Source organism: Ovis canadensis, chromosome 1 (assembly GCF_042477335.2).
Source record: "Ovis canadensis isolate MfBH-ARS-UI-01 breed Bighorn chromosome 1, ARS-UI_OviCan_v2, whole genome shotgun sequence".
Lineage (NCBI taxonomy): Eukaryota > Metazoa > Chordata > Mammalia > Artiodactyla > Bovidae > Ovis > Ovis canadensis.
Window position 1 is genome coordinate 243,120,843 of NC_091245.1, and position 18,093 is coordinate 243,138,935.

The window sequence follows — 18,093 nt, forward strand, 5'->3', positions numbered from 1 at the left end:
TGATTTGCATTTCTCTGATAATGAGTGATGTTGAGCATCTTTTCATGTGTTTGCTAGCCATCCGTATGTCTTCTTTGGAGAAATGTCTATTTAGTTCTTTGGCCCATTTTTTGATTGGGTCATTTATTTTTCAGGAATTGAGCTGTATAAGTTGCTTGTATATTTTTGAGATTAGTTGTTTGTCAGTTGCTTCATTTGCTATTATTTTCTCCCACTCAGAAGGCTGTCTTTTCACCTTGCTTATATTTTCCTTTGTTGTGCAGAAGCTTTTAATTTTAATTAGATCCCATTTGTTTATTTTTGCTTTTATTTCCAGTATTCTGGGAGGTGGATCTTAGAGGATCCTGCTGTGATTTATGTCTGAGAGTGTTTTGCCTATGTTCTCCTCTAGGAGTTTTATAGTTTCTGGTCTTACATTTAGATCTTTAATCCATTTTAAGTTTATTTTTGTGTATAATGTTAGAAAGTGATCTAGTTTCACTCCTTTACAAGTGGTTGACCAGTTTTCCCAGCACCACTTGTTAAAGAGATTGTCTTTACTCCATTGTATATTCTTGCCTCCTTTGTCGAAGATAAGGTGTCCATAGGTGTGTGGATTTATCTCTGGGCTTTCTATTTTGTTCCATTGATCTATATGTCTGTCTTTGTGCCAGTACCATACTGTCTTGATGACTGTGGCTTTGTAGTAGAGCCTGAAGTCAGGCAAGTTGATTCCTCCAGTTCCATTCTTCTTTCTCAAGATTGCTTTGGCTATTCAAGGTTTTTTGTATTTCCATACAAATCTTGAAATTATTTGTTCTAGTTCTGTGAAAAATACGGCTGGTAGCTTGGTAGGGATTGCATTGAATCTGTAGATTGCTTTGGGTAGTATACCCATTTTCACTATATTGATTCTTCTGATCCATGAACATGGTATATTTCTCCATCTACTAGTGTCCTCTTTGATTTCTTTCATCACTGTTTTATAGTTTTCTATATATAGGTCTTTAGTTTCTTTAGGTAGATATATTCCTAAGTATTTTATTCTTTTCATTGCAATGGTGAATGGAATTTTTCCTTAATTTCTTTTTCTACTTTCTCATTATTAATATATAGGAATGCAAGGGATTTCTGTGTGTTGATTTTATATCCTGCAACTTTGCTATATTCATTGTAAATCAAGTATCTTAAAGTAGATTTCAGCCTTCAGTTTCATTATACATGCTGTTTAATCATTAGTACACTTAAAAATGAAATTTCTGAGTAAAAGTTTATCACAGGAAAAAAATACCTTTTCATAATCACTATTAACATAGGCATACAATCTCTCACTTCAATAAGGACTTAGTAGCAAGTACTAAAGCATATATTTGACTGTCAGAAGCAAAATTCTAACAACAAAAAAGAAAACTATAGTATAGAGATTAGAATTTTTATAAAACATGTATACTATCATGTAAGAATTGAATCTCCAGTCCATGTCTGACGTAGGGTGCAGCATGCTTGGGGCTGGTGCATGAGGATGACCCAGAGAGATGTTGTGGGGAGGGAGGTGGGAGGGGGGGGTCATGTTTGGGAACGCATGTAAGAATTAAAGATTTTAAAATTAAAAAATAAATTAATTAATTAAAAAAACATGTATACAAGGGTTATAATTTTCTATCTCCACTATATCATTATTTGCTAATTTGCAAAGTACCATATGCACTCAGTACAAAATTCATTTTTATAAATAATGTGAGCAAATCTGTATTTCAAATAATCTTTCATGTAATTTTGAACTTTGGCACTATTTTCTTATGCATCCTGATTAACTCACCATTGTTTACCTTATAAAATGGCCAGTGAAGGCTGCTATTTCTCACTGTTTGTATGAGCTTGCATTATTAGTGTACTGGTGACAGTTGTTTAATTTGGTGTCCACTTTGTGTGGGTCAGTGTAGTTAAAATTACCTTCTACAAATTTGTAAGTCCACATATTCAGGCAAAACACACTGCAGAATGATGCAGTGTCTAGGATCAGATAACTATATAAGCTCTCCTACCCCACATTAACCTACTCCAAGCATTCTGTGCGCCTCACACTCAGTTTATAACATTATGGAAAATGCACATGGCTATCTGACATAGAAACTGAGTGACAATGTCAGAGTCAATTCAAATATTAAATAATAATAATGTTCTCTTTCTCCTCCTAGCTAAAAATGAATAACAAAAGAAGGTCTCATATTTTCTTCCTGCAACCCAATGGATCATCTTTTAAACACTTTGGTCCTACACTATATTTGGAAACTACTAAAATGCAAGTGTGTCAGTCATCCGTTTATTTATACTTAGATTCATTATCTGCTTTTTCTTTCTTTTCTTTACCACATTGAAATACATCTACAAGGCCCCTTCTGAGCCTTCAAGACTTATTTCCTTGGCCATAGGAAGGTGAGATAAATCAAAATATTTCTCCCCATCTCTCTGCTTCCTTTGGTGTCCTTGCAATGGCTAAGTTCTCTCTGAGCCTCTAGATGCTGTTGGAAAGTGTCTACCTTCCAAGGTCTATTTCCTGACAGAAAGATCCTCCCACTCCCAGCCCAAGCAGACCTTCTATTAGCCAGCCTCTGCATTCTGGCAACACCATTTCTTCCCTTTACTCTCTAGCCCTAGGGTTTGTAGTAACTTTCTGCTGTTACTAATTTCTGGGTTGCTTTCAGCCTATGTTAATAATCCTTCATGTTAAAGTACTTATTTATAAGATTTAAAGTGATTTGTTTTTTCCTGGCTGAACAGAGCATATCAATTCAAGCTTATTACACAACTAGCAGGTCTGTTTATCTAACATGGTAAGTCCATGAAGAGAACATAATCAGCTGAACTGAAGCTGAAAAATGTTTATGGATATTGAAATGGATATATTAAACAAATTAGTTCCTACTCAGATTACCACATTTGCTTAGCTGAGTAACCAGAAGGCTTATGCAGTGATCTCCATTAAGATACTTACCTCTCACACTAACACCAAGCCAGAAAGGGCATTGGAAATGTCTCCACTATCAAATAACAGTTCTCTAAGGTGGAATAATGCCAGAATTTCATTCTGCTTTTCACAGCCTAAGTGATCTAAAATTGAATGAAGTACCAAAAGACCAGCCACTTCTGGAACAACATGAGCCACCAGCAATGTATACAAAGCACACTGAGCATTTCATCTATGTGAATGAAATAAAACAGACAAGGAGTGAGAATATGCAAAAAAACTGAGAAACAGATCACTGTAATACTGTATGAAAAATGAAGGCCATAACTGATGGATAAAACAAAAATCTGTGTCCTCTTTGTTATAAACATACAGCAGACCATCGTATCAACAAGACTCCGATAGATGACTATTTACATGTAAAAAAAAAATCTATCTCAGTCAGATAACCACCAAACACTGTAGTTGTTGTAAATAGAACCCTGCTACTGATTTATCCCTGTTTATCTCCTCCCAAAGCACTTTATTAAGACAATAAGGTGTTTGTGGCTGTGTGACAAAGGTCTCTTGTGAGCTTCATCAAGATCAGGGTCAGATAATTGGCATGTTGAATGCATGAGTGACAATCTTGCTCTGACATCTTGATAATGCTGTTCAGTACCTTCCTCTTGACATTTTGAGGGTCTTCTTTGTGCAACATAGTGCCTATGTGTGAGAAATACAAAAAGGAAGAAAACAGAATCCTGACTCTTAAGTTCCCAGTGCAAAGAGGAAAATTCACAGTTTAATAAATACTGCATTATTCAGTTGATCACCAAACTTCTTTCTGTAATTCTAAATTCTCCAACTATGAGATTTAGCTGCCATAGCAGACATATTACACAATAAACATTTGAAAAAGTTGTGCTTGAACAACATGGGTCCACTTATAAGCATATTATCTTTTCAATAGTAAATACTACAATACTATACAATATATGGTTGGTTGAATCCATGGATGCAGATCTGCAGGTATGGTGGAAACAGATACATGGAGAGTTGACTAGAAGTTATACTCAGACATTTGACTGCTCGAAGGTCTGGTGCCCTTAACTCCAACGGTGTTGTTTGAGGGTCAACCTTATTTTGTTCTCTTAAAAAAAATATCATTCTACCATTAAAAGTGTCTTGTAATTTGTGTCCTGCTTTTGAATGGGCAGCATCTCTGAAAACGCTGATATTTCCATTGGTTAGAAGATCCATTATACCTTGTACTTTTTGGCAGAGTCATTAGCACTATGGCTTGGTACCCATTTGTTTCAGTATTGATTTTAATTCTGGAGTTTTAGGAAGACTGGAGAGAGTTTTGAGGTATCCCTAGCTTGTTCCAATATAAAAAGCATGCCTTATGGTGAAAGAAACATTATTCTCCTCTATCTGATGCTTGGTTTTCTTGGAGAGTAACTTAGCAAATTGGCAACTTGGGCCTATGCTCTCTATTCCCTCTATAAAACAGATTAACCAATGCCTCTGTGTTCTGATGCTTTTGAACTATGGTGTTGGAGAAGACTCTTGAGATTCCCTTGGACTGCAAGGAGATCAAACCAGTCAATCCTAAAGGAAATCAGTCCTGAATATTCATTGGAAGGACTGATGCTGAAGCTGAAACTCTAATACTTTGGCCACCTGATGTGAAGAAGTGACTCATTGGAAAAGACCCTGAGGTTGAGAAAGATTGGGAAAGACCCTGAGGTTGAGAAAGATTGAGGCAGAAGAAGGGGATGACAGAGGATAAGATGGTTGGATGGCATCACCGACTTGATGGACATGAGTTTGAGCAAGCTCTGGGGGTTGGTGATGGACAGGGAAGCCTGGTTTGCTGCAGTCCATGAAGTCGCAAAGAGTCGGATATGACTGAGTGACTGAACTGAACTAAACTGTGTTCTGATGGGTTGCTCTTAAGCTTCACCTGCGTTTCTGCCCCTACTAACTGAATGTATGAGTCACATGTTAATTTCCAAATGTATGTATGTCTGTTGTGCTTTTTTAATAATTACAAAATATGATTAGACATATGAATTAAAAATACACATCCAAACACTTTTTTCTATGAAAGCTAATCCGAATACCTGGGAAAGACTTCATAAATATGAATTTTTCTTTGGAATAAGATATATGTAAGACAAAATTATTTGTTTAGGGGAGGGTACAGGGGTCACAAAATTCCAAAAGTATTCTGTGCTCCAATTTCTTTACAAGCATTTTCAAGTAATTATTTTAAATATGTATTAAAGCTATTAAAGAAAATAGCCAGATCATCAAAATTCTACTCAGAGGAAACATCATAGTTCTAAATCAAAAGACTGGTGAATAAAGGTATATTTGCAACTTTTTAGCTGAAGTAAAATAGTTAAGATTTATTTTATTGAATTTCAAATAAACAAAACAACACAGGGCTAGATTTTGTGGAATAACGGCTTTCACTACAGTTCTCTAGGTTGAAGTATTTTCTCCTGCCTCCCACAAAACTGTATGCTCTTTAAGAGTGTTGTTTTCTTCATCTTTGAAATGAGTATCTTGCATATAATGACCGTTTAATAAATGGTGAATGAATGGACAAGTTTAGACAGAGCTAAAGAACACTCACTTTTGGCAAAGGATTGAGCAGTGTTTTATGAAAGCCTTAAGTCATTAGTGTATATGTTATTAATTGCTTTCAATTCTCTTTTTTTCCTCTAGTCAATCATTTTAAATTGAATGTCCTCAACTTTGTCCTAAATTAGAGGTTAAATTAGAAATGAAGTCTTTGAATATAAACACTGCCAAACATAATAATAATGGTAGTGCAAAAAAAGCAAAAACACTTACCTAAGATATTTTTAATACAAAATTCAAGTGTGATTTCACCTATTCCAATCCCTGCCATCACCGTCTATGAAATCAGCAAATGAACCTTCTACAAAGTCTAGATTTTTGCAAGGTTTCCGTATGCCAGCTTACTTAAAAGAATTGAAAGCTATGGAAAGCAAGTCCATGAATATAGCATACTAATCAAAATGCACTTCTTGGCACGTTTCCTGTGGCCACCCAAGGGAAAATATGTCTGCCACTCTACAGCAAGCATAAAATTTCATCCTGACATTTAGGCAAAACACCAATGTAATTGACATGTACTACTAATCAGATGTGTATAACACATGATAATATCTTTTCCTCTGTGACTAAGAGTGATATGCTTCAGTTGGTTATCACAGCATGCATGAGGCTACCCTCTTTATATGCACATAGGTGTTCAAGTAATGCATTTGAAAACCAGCACGAGGCACTATCCATATGTGGTTAAATAATTGAAGCAATTGCCATGTGAGTTGCTGGCCATCACATCTGTATATTTCTCTAGGTTGCAGTCAGCACCAGATGTTCTACCAGATGATGGTTTATGATGCCACAAGGTTTTTCTGACTATCCTAGTGGTGATACAGGCCCAGTGTTAACTTGGTCCTACACTACTCTAATGGGATTCTAACTCAGCCGCACTTCAGATGGGACTTGAACACATACTCTCTCATTAAGGAGAAGGCTTTAACCCCCAGTCTTCTGGTTTGACCAGGTCTTGGGACTTTCTGAAACTCAGGTTTCTCTGTCTCTGACACAGAAAGAATTCAGCAAGAGGCAAAGTGATAGATAAGAAGTGGATTTAATAGTACAAGATGATTGTGAGAGTAACAAGTGGGCAGGAAAAGGAGTGCTCCTCCCCTCTAAGCACTTAAGAGTTGCATTTGTGTAAGCAAAGGGGAAGAGGGGAGGGAGAAAGGCCAGCTTCTTCTTCATTCTTTGGGTCTTCCATTATTGAGTTGGGTATGCATACGATCCTATATGGCTCAACCAAGGACTGTCATGGAGCTGTGGAAATGAGCAAAAAGCAGTAATATATACTAAAATGTTATATCATCTAGGGTTTCAGTATAATGTCACCTTTTCCTATATTTCTTTTCATGGTACATGCAGAAAAAGCCCTTTCTCAAGGATCATTAACTTGCTGACTTCAATGTTTAGGATGTAGGTCTTATTCCATCATTGTTTTACTCTCTGGGGACATGTCTTGTGCTTCTATTGCATGGTTTTGTTGCTAGGCAAGCCTGCTTGATTTTGTTGTTAAGCAAGCCCACTTTCTTGAGTGATCATTAGCTTACAGGGGTCTCCCATACTTTTCTACTTATGATCCCCTAGTGAAATTAAATATTTCTGTCCCTTTACTCTCTCCCTATTAGCATGACAGTAAGAACCAAGATTAAATAGCACAGTGATCAAAAATATGCTTGCCCCAAGAGCTCTATCCATCCGTGCTTGTTGATAGACACACAGAGAGAAGTACACCTTTCCTTCAAGATCATAGACATTAATAGACTCAATAAAATCCTTCAATATCATTAGTTCAGTCCAGTTCAGTCACTCAGTTGTGTCCAACTCTTTGCGACCCCATGAATCGCAGCACGGCAGGTCTCCCTGTCCATCACCAACAATCAGAGTCTACCCAAACTCATACCATCGAGTCGGTGATGCCATTCAGCCATCTCATCCTCTGTTGTCCCCTTCGCCTCCTGTCTCCAATCCCTCCCAGCATCAGGGTCTTTTCCAATGAGTCAGCTCTTTGCATGAGGTGGCCAAAGTATTGGAGTTTCAGCTTTAGCATCAGTCCTTCCAATGAACACCCAGGACTGATCTCCTGTGGGATGGACTGGTTGGATCTCCTTGCAGTCCAAGGGACTCTCAAAAGTCTTCTCCAGCACCACAGTTCAAAAGCATCAATTCTTCGGCACTCAGCTTTCTTCACAGTCCAACTCACATCCACACATGACCACTGGAAAAACCATAGCCTTGACTAGACAGACCTTTGTTGGCAAAGTAATGTCTCTGCTTTTGAATACGCTATCTAGGTTGGTCATAACTTTCCTTCCAAGGAGTAAGCGTCTTTTAATTTCATGGCTGTAATCACCATCTGCAGTGATTTTGGAGCCTCCCAAAAATAAAGTCTGACACTGTTTCCACTGTTTCCCCATCTATTTGGGGCTTCCCTGGTGGCTCAGACAGTAAAGCATCTGCCTGCAGTGCGGGAGACCCAGGTTCGATCCCTGGGTTGGGAAGATCCCCTGGAGAAGGAAATGGCAACCCACTCTAGTACTCTTGCCTGGGAAATTCCATGGACTGAAGAGCCTGCTGGGCTACAGTCCATGGGGTTGCAAAGAGTTGGACACGACTGAGTGACTTCATTCATGCACTCCCATCTATTTGCCATGAAGTGCTCGGACCAGATGCCATGATCTTAGTTTTCTGAATGTTGAGCTTTAAGCCAATTTTTTCACTCTCATCTTTCACTTTCATCAAGAGGCTTTTTAGTTCCTCTTCACTTTCTGCCATATGGGTGGTGTCATCTGCATATCTGAGGTTATTGATATTTCTCCCAGCAATCTTGATTCCAGCTTGTGCTTCTTCCAGCCCAGTGTTTCTCATGATGTACTCTGCATAGAAGTTAAATAAGCAGGGTGACAACATACAGCCTTGACGTACTCCTTTTCCTATTTGGAATCAGTCTGCAAGCTTCTTACAATTGAATCACCCATTGTATTAGCTATTGATGAATATCTTAAAAACTTTGTGAAGTGAAAGTCACTCAGTCACATCTGACTCGTTGTAACCCCATCAACTATACAGTCCCTGGAATTCTCCAGGCCAGAATACTGGAGTGTGTAGCCATGTCCTTCTCCAGGGTATCTTCCCAACCAGGGATCAAACCCAGATCTCCCACGTTGCAGGCGGATTCTTTACCAGCTGAGGCACCTGGGAAGCCCATAAATATTACATTGTATATTGTTATTGCATATATTTACATATACTTGCATATAATATTACATATAATTACAATGTATTACATTGTATTCTATATAATAGAATACAATAGAGTTTATATTCTATTGAAAATATGATTCTCAACTATATTGAGAATGAAATAATTGAGAATATAATTCTTAATTCAATAATTGAATCTCTGGAGAAGGAAATGGCAACCCACTCTATTAATGTTGCCTGGAAAATTCCATGGAGCTTGGTGGGCTACCATCCATCAGATCACAAAGAGTGGGACATGACTGAGTGACTAAACAACAACATCAACAACAACATTCTATTGAGAAAATATATCCTAATGATCTACTGTAAAATTAACACCTAAGTATCAGGCATGCTTTGTTTTATTACACTTTATTGAGTTTTTACAAATTGAAGGTTTTTGGCAAGCAGCAGTTTTGAATTTTAAGTCTTATTATTTAAGAAATATATTTCAAAGGCTGTAGCTGCCATTGATAATGATTCTTCTGATGGGTGCAAAAATCAATTGATAAATTTCTGGAGAGAGTTTGAAATTCTAGAATGTCATTAATAACACTTTTGATGAGAAGAGGACAAAATATCAACATTAACAGGAGTTTGGAAAAAGTTGATACCAAATTTCTTGTGTGTTTTTGAGAAATCACGACTTCAATGGAAGAAGTAATTGCAGATGTGATATAAATATTAAGAATATTAGAATTAGAAGTGGAGCCTGAAGATGTTACTGAATTGCTACAATCACATGATAAAACTTGCATGGATTAGGAGTTGCTACTTACATATAAGCAAAGAAATTGCTTGAAATCAATGGTGTTCTGGCGGAAATGCTGTGAAGATTGCTGAAATGACAAGAGGATATTTAGAATATTACATAAATTTCCTTGATATAAAGCTTACTCACTCAGTCGTGTCCCACTGTTTGCAATCCCAGGGACTATAGCCCAACAGGCTTCTCTGTCCATGTAATTTTTCAGGCAAGAATAGTCGAACAGGTTGCCATTTCCTCCTTCATAGTTAATAAAACAATGGGAAAGTTTTAAAGGATTGACTCATATTTTGAAAGAAATTCAAAGATAAGTGAAAAGTGAAAGTTGCTCAGTTGTGTCTGACTCTTTGCAACCCCATGGACTATACAGTCCATGGAATTCTCCTGGAGTGGGTAGCCATTCCCTTCCCCATGGGATCTTCCCAACCCAGGGATGAACCCAGGTCTCCCACATCTCAGGCAGATTCTTTACCAGCTGAGTCACCAGGAAAGCCCAAGAATACTGGAGTGAGTAGCCTCTCCCTTCTCCAGGCGATCTTCCCAACCCAGAAATTATACTGGGGTCTCCTGCATTGCAGGTGGATTCTTTACCAGCTGAGCTACCAGGGAAGCCACCTACCGTAGGTAAAATGCTATCAAATAATATTGTGTGCTACAAAGAAGCCATTCGTAAAAAGAAGAATTTATAGATGAGGAAAATCTCATTGTTGTTTTAGTTTAAAAAATCGCCACAGCCACTCCAGCCTTTAACAACCAACACCCTGATCAGTTGGTCTTCCCTGGTGGCTCAGCTGGTAGTTGGAAACCTGGATTTGACCCCTGGGTTGGGAAGATCCCCTGGAGAAGGGAATGGCTACCAACTCCAGTATTCTTGCCTAGAGAATTCCATGAACAGAACCTGGTCATGGTATTGCAAAGAATGGGACACAAGTGACTAACATGTCCCTTTCATCCCGATCACTTGACAGCTGTCAGCATCAAGGTAAGACTCTCCATTAACAAAAAGATTATGACTCATTGAAAGCACAGATTATGGCTAGCATTTTTTGGAAATAAAGTGTTTTTAAATTAGTGTGTACATTGGGATTTTTTTTTAGACCTAATGCTATTGCACACTTAATAGACTACAATATAGTGTAAATATATCTTCCATATGCATGGAAAACCAAAAAAATTATGTGACTTGCTTTATTTCCATATTTGCCATATTGTGATGGTCTGAAATCAATCCTATAGTATTTTGGAGTATGCTCATGTATAGATAGATCCCAGGAAAATGAAACATATCTGAGGAGGGTGACAAGGGCTTCTTCCTGCATAGGAAAACAAACTGGCTTTTCAAGGCAAAGGCTTGAACCAGAATGAGGTTAGCAACATGTCACTGGCTTGTTGGGTTACTTTCTGTGCTAAAGCAAAGGCATGATTGCCATAATAGGGGAGCTTCTTCAAGGATTCTAAGTCCTCCATAATAGTCAGGGTCTCTGGAGAAGGCAATGGCACCCCACTCCAGTACTCTTGCCTGGAAAATCCCATGGGCGGAGGAGCCTGGTGGGCTGCAGTCCATGGGGTCTCGAAGAGTCGGACACAACTGAGCGACTTCACTTTCACTTTTCACTTTCATGCATTGGAGAAGGAAATGACAACCCACTCCAGTGTTCTTGCCTGGAGAAGCCCAGGGATGGGGGAGCCTGGTAGGCTGCAGTCCATGGGGTTGCAGAGTTGGACATGACTGAAGCGACTTAGCAGCAGCAGCAGCAGGAGGCTAACCACACTGTGGATCTTAGTAATGTGATCATGAGCAGAGACTTTAGTTAGAGAGCGTGCCTCTGACCACCTCCTGACTGTAATTAAAGCCTCCACCCCCACCACATCCCCTCTCCCTAAAATTCAACTGAGATGGGCTACACTGACTTAAATGTTATGTAGGTATTTCCATTCTTCCCTTGCTTAATTCCAGTAAGTTCTCTGGCTCTAGTTCTTCTGTACTCAGGATGAACTTTGCTCTAAAATCCCAGAATAGGGAAGCTACTGAGTGGCCAGACGCCACAAGCCTGACTGGCTTGTAGTATCCAGGGAAAGCAGGAGTAGCTAGAGGGCAGTGGTGAACTGAGCTTGGAATTCCTTCAGTATCTGGGGTGGAAGGTATGTACCAGGCCTGACTGTTGTCTGAGCCTTCAGTGGTGGACCTTGGCAGGCTCTGCTGTGGTTCTTCAAAAGAAGATAAGTCATGAGACAATTTGCACGCTCCTCAAGGTTCTAGAATGTAATTGAGAGTAACTGAGGGCTAGGAAGTGACCAGAGCAGTAGACTAGAGGAAGAAGTGCTTCTCTAAAGGAAAGAATTTCCTAAGGTTTTTGATCGAAGATGAGTTAATGACTGGTGAAATTAGGCAGATGGGTTTAGGCTTAAGGTGGAGAAGAATCTCAGCAGCTCAACTCCAGCACTCTCAGGTAGAGCATACAGAGAAGCCCATTCCCAGGGGAAAGGAGTTCACAATGGTTCCTTCAACTTAGAGGACAGCCACGGGAAATTGATGACTTTCTAACACCCTTGACCCCTTTGGGTTCCCTCCATTTTTGAAGCATTTATTACCTCATTCCTGGGAATGTGAGGCATAAGGAATGGGATTCGGAGGAATAGAGCCACCAGTGATGAAGCCTGGATCTATGGACTGTCTGAAGCTTAGTAGCTGGATATTGAGATGGTTTCTATATCTCCAATCGGTGAAGCAGACCAGCAAGATGAGAAGACAGGGCCCTGCTCTCAGCTTGAATTTTACTTATCCAACCAGCTCTCTTCATTACTACTATCTTAGAGAGGAAAGTTCTGATATTTTCTATAAATCTAGAGCTTTATACTAGAGAGGAAACCAAAGGATCTCTGTATTTGTGGAGAAATAACAATAAAACAGAGAAGTTTTTCAAAAAGTCATCCCTAATCTTACCACATAGAGGTAGACCTGTTAATGTTTTAACATACTTCCCATGTTTCTTCTTTGTATATTTTTCCTTATTTAAACCTTAATAAATATACAATTTTACAACCTGCTTTTTCAACTTGTCATTATCACATAAGCAATTCCCCTGTTACTAAAAGTATTGCATATTAAAGATTTTGATAAATGTATTATATTTCATGTACCAATATTTACTTACTGATTCACCCTTGTTGGACATTTAGATTGTTTCCAGTATTTCTACTCTGAATAATATTGCAATGAACAATCATACTTCAGATATTTCCAAGTTATATATATATCACCAGAAGTGAATCATTACATGAAATAGTTTCCTGAGAATAGAGTGTGATAATTTATTTTTCAAGGAAGTCTTTCAAACTCTATACATTATCACTATAGAATAACTATGTATGCATGCTCAGTCACTCAGTCATGTCTGACTTTTTGTGACCCCATGGACTGTAGCCCACCAGTCACCTCGGGCCATAAGATTTTCCAGGCAAGAATACTTGATTAGGTTATAATTTCCTTCTCTAGGGGATCTTCCTGATGCAGGGATCGAACCCATATCTCCTGTGTCTGTTGCTTTGACAGGCAGATTCTTTACCACTGAGTCACCTGGGAAGTCCACAGGATGTCATAAATTGGGGAAATGTCTGTGTATTCAGAAATTCGTCTTCATGTTTGTAAGACCTAACTATCGATTGGTCAACATAGTGGATACTTGTTGGTTGTCTATTTAACATCAAGTCTCCTTGTTCCTCTCTAGTCAAAGCTCCATTCTTCATCTATACATCACCATCTTTGGCACTTCCAGCTACAGGGATGCACATGGCTATATTAATCCTTCTTCTTTGTCAGTAATTGATTTATGAATAGCTAAGGGATATATTTGGAACTACTGAGTTTGGAGGAGAGAGGTTTCCTGCATTATTCAGGGTGGTCTTCAGAAGCTAGTTTTCTCTCTCCCTCTGCATGTTGTCATAGGTGGACATAAGTCCCTTCTTTCTGTTAAAGTCATTTATCCTCATAACTGGGGATTAAGATTATACACTGAGAAAACATTAACATTTATAATCCTGAGGAAACCCAGTTGGAATTGCATCTGACCTCTGTACTTCCAGATATACAAGTCAATTAGGTGTTTTATTGCTTAAGCCAATTTAAGATCTATTTTTATGCATCTGTAGTTGAAACTGTCATAACTGATTCAGTAAGCATGAGATCACCAGATGAGAAGACTCATCCACACCGCTGTTGTCTCTCTGGCCTTCTTGCCATCCCTCAAACACCCTGTTATGGGTTGGGTGTGTCCTCTTGAAATTCATATTATGAAGTCCAATCCTCTAGCACTTTAGAATGTGACCTTTTTTGGAAACAGGGTCATTGTAGATGTAATTAGTTTGGTTAAGATAAAATCATTTGGGGTAGCATGTGTGCATATGTGCATGCTAAGTCGCTTCAGTCATGTCCGACTCTTTGTGACCCTGTGGACTGCAGCCCACCAGGGTTCTCTGTCCATGGGATTCTCCATGTAAGAATATTGGAGTGGGTTGCCATACCCTACTCCAGGTAATCTTCCTGACCCAAAGGTCAAACCCACATCTCTTATGTCTCCTGCTTGGCAGGCAGTTTCTCTACCAGCAGCTCTCATTTGGAGTAGAGTGGGCCCCTAATCAATTATGACTGGCATCCATATAAATCAGGGAAATTTGCACCTAGACATGTATATATGCCCTGTGAACATGAAGGCAGAGATCAAGATGATATTTCCACAGGCTTGTGTGCTCAGTTGCTCAGTCATGTATGACTCTATGTGAGCCCTTGGACTATAGCCTGGCAGGCTCCTCTGTCCATAGACTTTTCCAAACAAGAATCCTGGAGTGGGTTTCCATTTCCTTCTCCAGGGGATCTTCCCAATCTAGGCACAGAACCTGAATCTCCTGCATCTCCTGCAGTGAGTCAGATTCTTTACTACTGAGCCATCAGGGAAGATTTCCATGGGCCTAGAAATGCCAAACATTGGTGAAATATCTCTGGAAGCTTGGAGAGGGGCATAGAAAAGATTCTGATTCTGTCTCACAATCCTCAGAAAGAACCAACCTGTTAACACCTTATCTTGGACTTCCAGTCTCCAGAATTATAGGTGAATAAGTTCCTGTTGTTTAAGCTGCCATTTGTGGTCATTTGTTTTTAGCCCTAGCAAACAAATAACACCAATATCATTTCTGAGTTAGAGCCTTTTCACTGGCTGTTCCTATACTTACAATGCTTTCACAACTGATCGTGCCATTCCTGGTCCCTTCTTAAGTAGAACAGCCCTATAGTTACTTTATATCAGGGGCCTCCAACACCTGGAATATGGATCAATACTGGCCCATGGTCTGTTGGGAACTGGGCCACACAGCAGGAGGTGAGCAGGGCTAGTGAGCAAAGCTTCATCTGTGTTTACAGCCACTCCCCATCACTCACATTGTTACTTGCGCTCCACCTCCTGTCAAACCATTGATTGGTAGCATAATAAATGTAATGTGCTTAAGTCATCCCCAAATCATCTTCTCGCCATCTGTGAAAAAAATTGTCTTCCATGAAATCATTCCCTGGTGCCAAAAATGTTGGACACCATTAGTTTATATCACCACCATCCTTTCATTCTCTGCTAAGCATTCACCATTCTCTGATATTTTGCAGATTTAATTATATGTTGACTCTCTGCCCCCTCCCACTAGAATGTGAACTTTTTTGATGAATATAAATTTCATCTGATTTATATGAAAATATAGAAATCATTGTCAGTTCATTCAGGAAAAGACTGCTTTTGAGAATCATTTTATTCATATGAGTGAACACAGCTACTTCTAAAGTTAACAGGCCCCTTGTGTGTTCATTCAAGAGAAGAATTTGGCCCACTGCGTATGCCACTCATTGCCTTTATTTACATTATAAATTATCACATTTTATTATGTCTACTCCCATACCATTTCCATTATAGTCTGTTATTTTAATATAATATGTGAAAATGGAATTAGCAATTAAATTACTACACCATTATTCACACAACCTAAAGTGTTTGACCTCAGTCTCTAGAAGCAGGGGGATTTGTAATTGACTAAATCTCTAAGTATGCATGGACTACTTTAATTGTACATGGCATTTTCTTGATGTTGATGTGGTCAGAAATTCTGCTGTAATTCTGTTCACTTCTCATGAGGAAGACTAAGTTATATTTAGGGCATCTTTTGAGTTCTTGTTTAGACTAACAGATTTGAAGATGTATTGCCCATAAAATCCCTTTAACCCTTTTACTTTTTATTTGTTTATTTATTTATTTTTTGGTTGCTCTGTGCAGCTTGTGTAATCTTAGTTCCCAACCAGGGATTGAACCCAGGCCTGGCAATGAAAGTGCCTAGTCCTAACCACTGGACCAGCACAGAATTCTCCCTCAACTTGTTTTAAATTTAAATATCTCCAATTTTTTCTTAATTTGTAAATTTTTAATACATAAATATTTATAATTTCTACTATATTCATCAAAATGTAATATATTCTTCATTATCCTCAAGTTAGTTCATATACATATCTACTGGAAGCTCTTGTGAGGCACAGACCATACTTTTTAAGTGATTGCATTTTTTTGGTAGTGTCAGTCAATCTAATAAGTCCCTAAAATAGTCTCTCAAAACTATTCATGCTTTAGGATTGCTGTAATAAAGTGCTATAAACTGGATGGCTTAAAACTACAGAAGTCTACTATTTCCTACTTCTGGAGAAGTCCAAAATCAAGGTGTTGGCAGCACTGAGCTCCCTTTGAGACCTGCCAGGAGGTTCTTCCTCTCCTCCCAGCTTTTAGTGATTTGCAGCTGTGTGAATCCAATCTCCTCCTTCCTTGCCATGTGACATGCTCCCTGTGTGCTTTTGTCTTCACGTGGCTGTCTTCTTATAAGGACACCAGTCATATTGCAAACCAGGATGGTTTCATCTCAACTAATTGTTTCTGCTGCTGCTGCTGCTAACTCAACTTCAGTCGTATCCAACTCTGTGTGACCCCATAGACAGCAGCCCACCAGGCTCCTCTGTCCCTGGGATTCTCCAGGCAAGAATGCTGGAGTGGATTGCCATTTCTTTCTCCAATTGTATCTGCAATGACTCTATTTCCCAATAAGTTAGCATCCTGTGGTATTGAGTTAGAACTTCAGCACTGCTTTTGAAGGACACATAATTTAACCTATGAAGTGAAGTGAAGTGAAGTCGCTCGGTCATGTCCGACTCTTTGTGACCCCATGGGGTGTAGCCTACCAGGCTCCTCCCTCCATGGGATTCTCCAGGCAAGAGTACTGGAGTGGGTTGCCATTTCCTTTTCCAATTTAATCTATAATTGTAGATAAATAACAAATATTTGTGGAATAATCATTAAGCATAGAGTTTTGATAGACAGTGAAGTTTCTGCATTTCTACTATGTCTTCAAAAGAAGTATTGGCCTGGGTAGATGAATAGAGAAAGGACAGTATCAGAAAAATAATTTATGAGGTTCAATGAATTAAAAGAAGCCTATAGGAAAATGTTAAATTTCATTAGTGAAAAATATATGTGTATTAATATCATTATCATAGGGTTCATGTTGAGTATCATTTTACTCCACAACATGAAGGATTAAAATATAGCATATTTATTTATTTATATAGCATATAAATTTCCTTTGCCAATTTAGTTTCACTTTCTGAAAAGGGCTTGGTCCAGTCTCTCATATGGGTCATAGCTCTAGTTAAGTGTTTTATGGACCACCATGTACTTTCCTTTGATAAAAAAAAACTTGCTACAGTTGTGATTTTACATTTATTTTTGTGAATACTTGATTATTGTCTTCACCAGTGGACCTTCAACTCCAAGAATGATCATGTCTATTTTTGTTCTTTATTTCTGCAACACTTAGCCTAGTACTGTAGGTGCTCAATAATTATTGACTGCTTGATTGATGAGATGAAGAAATGAATTGGTGAGGTAGGTTAAAGTTTACCTTTTAATGGCTGTAGAAAATATTTGTTATTATATTTGCTGTAAATTGCTAAATATTTATATATATATATATATATATATATATATATATGTGATATTATGGGGCTTCCCTGGTGACTCACATAGTAAAAAAAATCTGCCTTGTAATATAGGATACTTGGGTTTGATCCCTAGGACAGGAAGAACACTTGGAGAATGAAATGGCTACTCACTCCAGTATTCTTGCCTTTAGAATTCCATGGATAGAGGAGCCTGGCTGTCTGACATGACTTGGAAACTAACACTACTTTTTCACTTCATATTATATTCAGTTTAGCTCAGTTCTTTTCAGTCACTCAGTAATATCCGACTCTTTGTGAACCCATGGACTACAGTACGCCAGGCTTCCCTTTCCATCAGCAACTCCCAGAGCTTGCTCAAACTCACGTCCATCGAGTTGGTGATACCAACCAACCATCTCATCCTCTGCTGTCCCCCTCTCCTCCTCCCTTCAGTCTTTCCCAACATCAGGGTCTTTTCCAATGAGTCAGTTCTTCGCATCA